The following is a 10,024-nucleotide window of genomic DNA, read 5'->3' on the forward strand; positions in this document are numbered from 1 at the left end:
ATTCCCTTTCCTCAATTACAATTTTCAGTTTCTTCATTACGGCCGCTCTCGCTCTTTCTTCTTTCACTCCCACTTCCTCCCTTTCTTTAGGCTGCGGGTCGGGTGTCCACCGAGAGGACAGAGAATTTCCATTCCTCAAAACGCGTTGCGTTCAAAGGGCAAGGCATCGCGCCGAACGGGTGGTGGCGTTCCTTCCTTCCTATACGTGTGGTCCGGGCGTCCACCGAGATGACATAGAATTACTGCGCCATTTCTTTTCCTCAAAAAGCGTTGCGTTCAAAGGGAATGGCATCGCGCCGAACGGGTGGTGACGTTCCTCTCTTCCTTGACGGTGCGCTTCGGGTGTCCACCGATGATAATGACGAAAACTTTATTTGAAATAAGGGAGCTTTGGACACGACGGTCCTTGGGCCTCTGCACGGCCCCAGATGACAGAGAATTACTGCGTCATTTCCTTTCCTCAAAAAGCGTTGCGTTCAAAGGGCAAGGCTTCGCGCCGAACGAGTGTTGGCGTTCCTCCCTTCCTGTACGGTGCGGTTCTGGTGTCCACCGAAATGAGAGAGAATTACTGTGTGGTTTCCTTTCCTCAAAAAGCGTCGCGTTCAAAGGGCATGACATCGCGCCAAACGGGTGGTGGCGCTCCGTGGACTGCCTGGCAGCGCTATAACACGCTGTCGCGTTCCACTCCTAAAGGCGAAGCTTAAGCGTCATTAATTAGCAGTTAATTAGTATTTAGTGTTTAATCAGTAATTAGTCACTAATTAGTAATTTCTCATTACTTCGTCATCAACTATTTGTGACATCATCCAGTGGGGACGTCACCAGTGTCACACAGGCAAAGTGGTGCGGAAAACGCTTTCGCCTCTACGCACTTTAGACACTCAAAGTGCCCCTGCATTTTTACTGCGTCATTTCCTTTCCTCAAGAAACGAATTTTCGAATTGTGCAACGGGCAAGGCGGCGCGCTGAACGGGCGATGGCGTTCCCAGGACTTCCTGGCAGCGCTGCAAGACGCTGTCCCGTTCCACTCAAAGGCGTACCTCAAGCGTCCTCCAAATTCTTTTATTTTATTAAATAAATGACCCGCCGCGGTGGATCAGTTGTTAAGTCGCTTGCCTGCCGAGCCAGGATGGGTTGGCGGGAAAATAAAAAAAATTGGTGATGATTGCGTTACTTCCTAATGCAAAATTTGAGCGAAGCTCATCACCTGTTTCATCTTTTCGATAGATTGAGGCAAAGAATTCGAGCAAGGCATGTAAGTACAATTACAGACAACTCGTTATTTCTCGCAGATACTCCACTAACAGTTCTTGTCATGAGGAATATTTATAGTCGGATAAATAGATGAATGGATGGATGGAAAAACTATATTTTCGTCAGAGAGCATGTGCGGACGATTCCGTGTTAGATGGCCGTCAACCCATGGCTGACGGCGACCTGGGTGGCCCACTCCACAGCCCTGGTCTGGACGACCGGGTCTGAGCTGCCCAACACGGCCTCCCACTGCTCTAGGGAAGGATCGCGCATAATGTCCGCCGGTGGCGGTGCTATGCTGCAGCTCGATAATATGTGGTCATAGGTTGCCAATTCCTGACACCATTTGCACTACGGCTGAATGTCCGGGCAGATTTTGCTCAACACGTATGGGTTGAAGAAACATCTAGTCTGGAATCGTCGCCAGACGCATTCCTGCGCCTTCACCAATTGCTTGTCCGGGTGTGGGTAAATCCTCCGCTCAAGTCTGAAATGGTTAGTAATGTCATGAAACGATAACAGCCCATCTCTCGTGGACCTTCCCGGGATGACCGGCTCACCTACTCGGCTGACGAAACCTCGAGCATTCATGTGAGCCGTCTCGTTCCCAGGGTTCCCAGATTGTGCAGGTACCCAAACAATTTCCGCCTCCGTAGTCCCTCGCCCTGTGGCCCGAATCAGCAATCGCGCCGCTGTGACAGATATTCTGCCCCTCGCCAAATTTCGGATGGCTGTTTTTGAATCGCTGAAGATCAGGTGAGCATTACTACTAGTTATAGCTAGTGCTATCGCCGCTTCTTTTGCAGTTTCTGGGGAGCGGGATTTGACTGATCCAGAGGCGATCAAGCGTCCCCGCCCGTCCACCACCGCAATTGCAAATGCGTCCTTGTCCTTATACTCGGCGATATCTACATAGACTACCCCGTTGTACTTCCCGTACTTAGCATGTAAAGCTTTGGCTCTTGCCTTCCTGCGGTCCTCGTGGTGTATTGGATGCATGTTCTTGGGCAAAGCTTTTATGTACAAGCCCTTGTGCATTTCCCGCCTCATCTGAATATTTGTGTCACCTGCTGAAACGTCAACTCCACTGCCGGTCCTGTCCAATATGCATCTTCCTGCTTTTGTTTTTGAAAGTCTACCAAGCTGCATCACCAAGTGTGCTGCCCGTAGTTCTTCTAGGGTGTTGTGCACCCCTTATCTCAGCAGCCTTTCGGTAAACGCATTGTGAGGCAACCCAAGGGCCGCTTTATACTCCTGCCTAGTCATAGCCTCCACCTTGCCTTTTTCCGCCGCGTCCAACTTCAAATAAGGCGTCGCATACACTATTCTACACAGCACAAACACCTGCACTAGCTTAAACAAGTCCTTTTCTTTAACACCTCTCTTACGATTTACGATTCTCCTGATTAGCCGCACGGTAGCATTGACCGTATATTTAAGCCTTTGCAAGGACTAGCTATTCTTTCTGTTAGTCTGTAGATACATACCCAGGATCCTGACCGTTTGGACCTCAACGACCGGTGCTCCCCCCACTTTCATCTCTAAAGGTGGTGGCGGCATATAGTGCCTCGCATGTATCCCTCTTGGTTCATCCCTCAGCACAAAAAGCTGGGACTTGGGCTGAGAGCACGAGAGTCCGGCTTCCCCTGCTAGCTCCTCCACAATATCTACCGCCTGCTGTAGAGTTTCTTCCAATTGTGCTTCACTGCCTCTTGTTACCCATAGAGTAATATCATCCGCATAAAATTTATATTTAAGTCCTGATATCCCTTGCAGCCTGGGTGGTATCTCGATCAAGGCTATATTGAATAGGAACGGCGACAATACCGACCCTTGCGGTGTCGCCCTGCCCCCCAATGGGAAGGGATTCGATTTCATTTCTCCGACTACAATCTCCGCAGTCCTACCCTCCAGAAACGGTCTGATGTACCGGAAGGTTCTACCCCCCGGTCCTATGTCCGATAGGTTCCTCAATATTGCCTCATGGGTAACATTGTCAAAGACCTTAGTTAGGTCGAGCCCCAAGTTAGCCTTGGTGCCCGTGCTGTACCCAGGATCAACCACGTCTTTTTTAGCTGTATCATGACGTCCTGCGTTGATAAATTAGCCCTGAAGCCAATCATTGTTTCAGGTATCAACTCATTGTCCTCTACATAACCCTGAAGCCTGTTCAGGACCACATGCTCCATAACTTTGACCAAGCACGACGTTAGCGAAATGGGACGCAGATTCTCAATGCAGAGCTTCTTCCCTGCTTTAGGATTAAATGTAATCCTAGCATGATTCCACTCTGGCGGAATCTCCCCGGCCGCTCAATATTTATTCATCAAATTCGTCAGTGCCCCCACTGACTTGAAATCCAGGTTCCTCAGCATTTTATTAGTAACCCCGTCCGGACCCGCTGCTGACTTGGTACGAAGCTGGCTAATTGCAAACTCTACCTCCGCCATCGTAAAGTCTGCAACTAATTCAAGGTTTTCCTCTCCCAAGTAATCCGGCCCGCCTCTCTGTTTATGTAACGACTTCGGAGTTCATGTATAAATTCCCCAATCGTGCCTTGATACCGATGCACTAACCTAGCTATTTGCCCCTTCTGCGCAGATTTGGTTACCGCCGGGTCTAAAAGGTGCCTCAACAACTGCCACGTTTTTTTGCATCCGAATTGCTCATTTTGGATATATGCTGGACTTGCTGCACCAATGCCTGGTTTTCAAAGAAGAGGTCTAAGTATTTCGCGAGGTTGTCACAGCCGTGGGAGGCATTACGAGCGAGAGGAACGGGATGTACTCCCGCATAAATGTTGTTGTTGTTGTTGTTGAGACCATAGGAAGGATGAAAGGGAAGTGCTCTCACAAGTTGCTGTCTGAGCTTGTTTGTCGGCACGTGACAGATTTGAATATCGTAATCTATTACGATATTCAAATCTGTCACGTGCCGACGAACAAGCTCAGACAGCAACTTGTGCGAATAAAAGACAAGCTGGAAAGCAGTAGCTACCCCGGGGTTGTATACAAGATTCCTTGCCAGGATTACGACGCAGCCTACATCGACGAAACGGGGGATTACAGGAGACGGTTCAGGGAGCATAAAAATGACGTCGCCAAGGGGCGCACCGAAGAAAATGCCTTGGCAGATCACCATAAAAGCACCGGTCACATTATCGCCTGGGACGCAGCCAGTATCATATCCACCGAGAAATCATTATCATCACGCCTACTCCTAGAGTCATTCCATATCCAATCAACTCTCCACACACTTGATCGGACACGTGGGCCCTTGCCTGCAGCATACGCATGCTCATTACAGCCACCTTCATCTGTATAAACACGGCCGATCCGTTTTTCGTTTTCATATGTGAACAAGGGATCCGTAGAGGTCCCGAAATGTCATTTGTTTTTTACCCTGTTCTTCAATTTCTTGGCGAGTGTTAGGTTTTTCACAATGATGTCATTTCCTCGCCAGACGAGTTTTCGTCGAATTCTGGACTACGTTTTATTCCGCGAAGGGTACGGACCAGCCGCCATAACAACGATCCGTCCATTCGTCAGTCTGAGCGGTGTTTCTGTGGAGGCAAGGGTTTGACATGCGAAAGAAATATAGTAAGCGGTGGTTACAGCCTTTGATTCTCCAAAAGCCCCAATGGCCAATCTCCATAGTATATGCATGATGCATTTAACCGCTTTTCGCGTGTACATAAAGCCAACGTTCGGTGAGAGTGGAACGAGGTGCGTCGTATCACGGTCCGCAAAGGGTAAACTTGAACGTGCGGAATGTTGTACATGATGTTAGGATCTCCAACGTACAAACAACGAAAATGCCTCAAACATCGTCTGTACTCCTGATCGCATTGATGCTGAGCGATCCAGTGTATTCATGGGAGAAGCGACCCAACCACCTTATGTGCGAATATGTATCGTCCAAAAAGTTCTCGTCTCAAGGGGAAATGCGAGAAGCGCAGGGCAGGTTTTCGAGGAGCCGAGCAACAAGAATTTTATGGTGTGTGGAGATCGATCTCCAGGCGCGTCTAGTGGGCTGTGTGAGGGGCTGTTGTGAAAGCCTACGGACTTGGTTCTTCCACTAGGGGCCCATTACAAGGTGTGTATGTATTAAATTTGCTCAATCGATTCGAATACGAACCTTATAGCCTTACTAACCGATCGAATACCAGAGCGCATTTATAAAAAATAGCCTATTACGAATCGAGCAGTAAAAGAATTGAATGACATCGAATACGAATAGAATATTTGTGTGATCATTCGCTGCATGTGCGAGTATTCGTAAAAAGCAAACATTCTTGAGATAAAGGGAAACGGTAGCGGTGGCGCTGTACGTCATGTATGAAGATTTAGCTGGTAAAAAATGCAACACTTCTCTTCACTAGCGGACAAGCTAACCGATGTCTGCATATTAACTCTATGACAATCATTCCATATGCACAGGAAAATTATCTTTTGCTACTGATCGGTGCAGTGGACTCTTCTGCGACGCATTTCAGTGTTTCGGAGGTTGCGGTTCTAAGCCATGGCCTTCAATGTCAGACATGAAGGCATGGTTGCTAAACCTGACTTAATCATGCCCTGTTAATCAGTTTTGAAGGCAATCATATATATGAGCATTATAAACGTCACCATACGAAAGAACCGCGTCAGTGCGCTGAATCCTTTCTGCACAGTCCGATCACGGCAGCACGTCGTGACGAGTGGGACTGGACCGTATTCTCGAACAAGTTGCCGGAAAGAGCTACGGCATACCATATGCCAACTTCGTGCAAGATAAGTGAAAATTCCAGAAGAAGAATCCGCAACGGGATCGTTTCAAATAACACTGAACAAGCACTAGTTGATTTGGGCAGTGAATCGAATAGGAGGATAATCGATTCGCATTTGCAGTATTTTGGATATTCGCAAACCGGCGTTTCTTACCGTCCGGACACACCAACCGAACACTTCAATTTTTTTTTATCACGCATCTATCGGAATTCAGCAGGCCCGTTCTGGACAACCTCCACTGAATTCATCCTCAGCTGCCGAATAGAAATCAGGAATGGAAACCAGGAAGTAGCTCACCCAAAGCAGCAACAGAAAGGCGCTTCCCCACCATGAAAAGAGCTCTTCTTCTTCTCCACCGTAAGCATGGCACATACCCATGCAGGGGGATTGGACAAGGTACGGTGGTGAATGCCAACGAGGTATATGTGCGGAGAAAAAAAAAACTAAGTAGAATAGTAGAATGAGTGAAATTCGATAATATATTAAGGGGTGAATTTTTTAAATAAATTACAGAAGTTAGATTTACCAGGAATAAAATAAAATAGGCTTTGTGTACATGCGGTGGAATTTTATATGGAGTTAGCAGGGTAAGCTACCACTTGCAGTAATGTAATCATGAAGGTAGCCGCAAATAGTGCTTAACGAGAATCCCGTGGCGCCCGCACCAAACGAAAGCAGAACTGAAGAGACAAACGGAATCCTAACCTCGAAAGAGGGACCTCCATATACTGTTTTCTCTGAAATGCGAACCGTCGACAAGAGAGGAGCTCGGACAAGTTGAGACTCTTCCAGCTGAGCTGGTCTCCTTCCTCGCTGATAGCATTAGGGATAAAACTGCACCTTGTAGGGACCCCGTCGCCCATGTTCTGTGTACTGCTTTAATCCTGGGTGCCTTGCGAATGACTGTGAATTTGTCAAAGAAGTTTTTAATGTATCTGTGTGTTCTTTGAGCCAAGTTCTGTGCTGAACGAAACTTCTGCACTTAACGTAATCATGTGCTCACAAACCTTTCGTGACAACAGTGTAAAATGCAACTGTTTCTTAAGGAAAGGGAAGAGGAAGTCATTGTCCCAATCTGTGTGGACGCTTGGACTGCGGTGAGAGGAGGAGGAGGAAAAACTTTACTCTAAGAAAAAAACAAAACATCTTCAATGGTGGGCTCCTCTTTGTCCAAGAGTTCACCAGCCTGGGCTTCCAGGACTGGGGACCTCCCCTCCCCCCTGGATTTGTAAGGATCCGACCCTTAATGCCTGACCTCAAACTTTCTCTATAAGTAGTCAAATAAAAGTTTACCACCACCAGCATCACGGAGAGTTCTGCGCACTAGCCTGCTAGTGCACAGCTGTCAGCATGCTAGGCTAATACACTAGAAAGACCTCTCTTGTATTCATTAAAGCCTCTCGTCTGTCCTCCTCTGTCCACTAGCCATGTTAGGCCAGCCGGTTTAGCAGCTCGCAGAGAGGCCTCTCTTGAGAAGGGGGAATGAGTTAGCATGCGTGGAACTGCCATGGGTTGCGGGCAATGTTGAGTGAAGTAGGAAGGTCAAGGTAGGGAGGTCGCGACGAAGGAGGTCAGCGAACAGTAGCAGTTTTTCTGCAGTTGCCGCAATAGTGTAGGAGGCAGGGTAAGGAGGAAATATGTTCAAAGTAGAGATCCTCACCTTCTCAAGATCAATCCCGAGCATAGAACTACAGCATTGGTTTCTCTCTTCCTACTTTCACTGCCTACATTACTTCGCTCACGGGTGCTCATAACGAATTTTGTTGTTCTTGTTGCCTCATACACGATTTTTTTCGCTTTCCCTACCCAATGCCTCGTGCCTTTGCAACTCTGCATACTGACACACAGGCACACAGGCGCACAGGCGTCAATATTGGCTTCCATGCCATTCAAAACTATGAGCGTAAAAAAATCTGCTATAAGGAATGTCTTCTATATATGAATACCACTGCTGGAAGTGCTAGCCGAGTACGCGATCCCAGCAGCATGCTTAGAGATTTGCGGTAGTGATTGATCTGATCGGACAACAGCGCCAATTCTATGTAATTGAAACATGTAATATGAAGCACTGGTCAGAATTTTTTTACGATTCTCACAGTGTAGAGACGCAATTTTTTTAGGTTTCTAAATTATGCACTTCCTTCCAATTTAATTATTATGGTTATGGAAATACCTACAAGTTCACCACGTTCATAGTGTTTAGTCTAACTTTTCTTGAAAAGCACAACTTATACCTTCTTGGGTATACATTGCGGTCATCATCTCAACTCTGTAGAAATGTGCTGTATACAGTGTCAAGAAAGGCAAATTGGAGAGTTTCGGCCATTGCGCACCGGGAACATCAGGCGGCCTAGTTTTGTGCTTCGTCTTACCACATAGTTAATCACCGGCGCACAATTATGCTTTTGCCTAGTCTGCGACATTTTACTGCATTCCTCTGCACCACCAAATTTCTTGTCATGGGTATGGGCGACGCCATCTTGAAGAATTTTCGGCTGCGTTCACCTTTTTCCTCTGCCTCACAGCGGCCGCTTGTTCTAGGCAACTCAACTGCCTCAACTGGTTAACGAAATATGCGAAGCACCTCTTCGACTTTGGGTTTAGGTGATATATATAGCAAAAAGAAAAGTACTGCAGAAAGAACGCACAGATCGCCTTTCTTTCTTTCCGGGCGACAACTTTACTTCTCTTGTTGATTCGTTGAACATGTCTCTAAATTTCTCAAGCCTTCACTCTTCCAAGCAACATTAGGCTTTGCTTTGTGTGCAGCGCGGTAGAGATCACCGAAATTTACAGAGTCTCAAGTGCTGGAAAGAAGGCGTCGTTACGAAAGTGCAAGAATAATTGTGACAGGCACACCCGTGTATAGAAAGGTTTCGTGAGAAACACAGCAAAATGAATTGAACAGCAGCCGCCGTTCCCATTCACCATGTGGAGCTGGCGACTGAGCTACTAATCCAGCATGTGGGCGCACATTATTCACTCTCTTACTTAAAAGCGCTGGGTAAACCTGGAGTGACGCGAAAGCCCCGCAGAGCCGCCTACTTATACAGCTGCGACACCTCTACACCTCTCCTCTCCCCCCCCCCTCCACTCGACACGGTGCATGCGCACAGCTGTTGGAGCTCTGTTTCACCGGAATGACGCGCCGCAGGGAGCAGCAGATGATCCGCACCACGTGAACAACCGGCTCAAGGCCACGGAGCTCAAGGGGTGCCACGCTTAAGGCTCGAAGAGCTGGCGTAGTGTAGCTCTCGCTACAAAATCCGCTTTGCTCCACGTAAAGCAGAAACCTACAGTTTTCTGCGATGAATAACTCACAGAGCCTCGCTGTGAAATAACGTTATGTAAGTTGTCTCGCGAGCTGTAGTTCAGACTTCAAATAATCTTTGTTGATACGTGAGATAAGTACATCATCTCTCTCATTAAATTAAGATTTGTCGTATGTAGACGCAGAAATCCACCGCAAGTCAGAGCGTCTCATCCAAAGAAACGTTCTCAAAGATTGAATGTACTCGCCGCTTGTCTGTGCGTCACCGCCTGCGCACCGCACATTATTACCAAAATAATGAAAAAATCCGCAGCCTCGTTCAGGCCAAACAGTTTACGTCAGTAACTCCAGGCCGTCCAAAATTTCATGCAGTCAAGAGAAGCGCATGTGCTAAGAAGCATGAACGAAAAGCAATAAAGGATCTTTTGCTTCGTTACGTAAATACTATTATATAATTCGGCCTGAGCAGCATTGCATTTCATATGCTGATATGAACAGAAAACGGCTACACCGCAGACTGACATCAATTTATTTTTGTAATGGGATACTCCGAAATATCACGTGTTGGTAAAGGAGTTTAGTAGGAAGGACAGATATACACTCAGTAATTCTAGACAAAAGCATTTTCAACAGAAAAAAGGCTATGAACCTAGTTATTTCATAGATTGTGAGATTTCACTACAACAGTAAATATAAACGCAGATCTGTCGTTGAAGGGCTTGTTTTCTTT

The 10,024-nt window shown here is 47.1% G+C and overlaps 1 pseudogene; it reads right to left on the reverse strand.

The window, feature by feature from the left end:
- Window positions 1–1,404: 1,404 nt before the first annotated feature.
- Window positions 1,405–6,401, reverse strand: LOC149346563 (uncharacterized; annotated as a pseudogene).
- Between the last annotated feature and the right edge of the window lie 3,623 nt (window positions 6,402–10,024).

This window comes from Amblyomma mixtum, chromosome 4 (assembly GCF_055824585.1).
Source record: "Amblyomma mixtum isolate Tamu chromosome 4, ASM5582458v1, whole genome shotgun sequence".
Taxonomy (NCBI): domain Eukaryota; kingdom Metazoa; phylum Arthropoda; class Arachnida; order Ixodida; family Ixodidae; genus Amblyomma; species Amblyomma mixtum.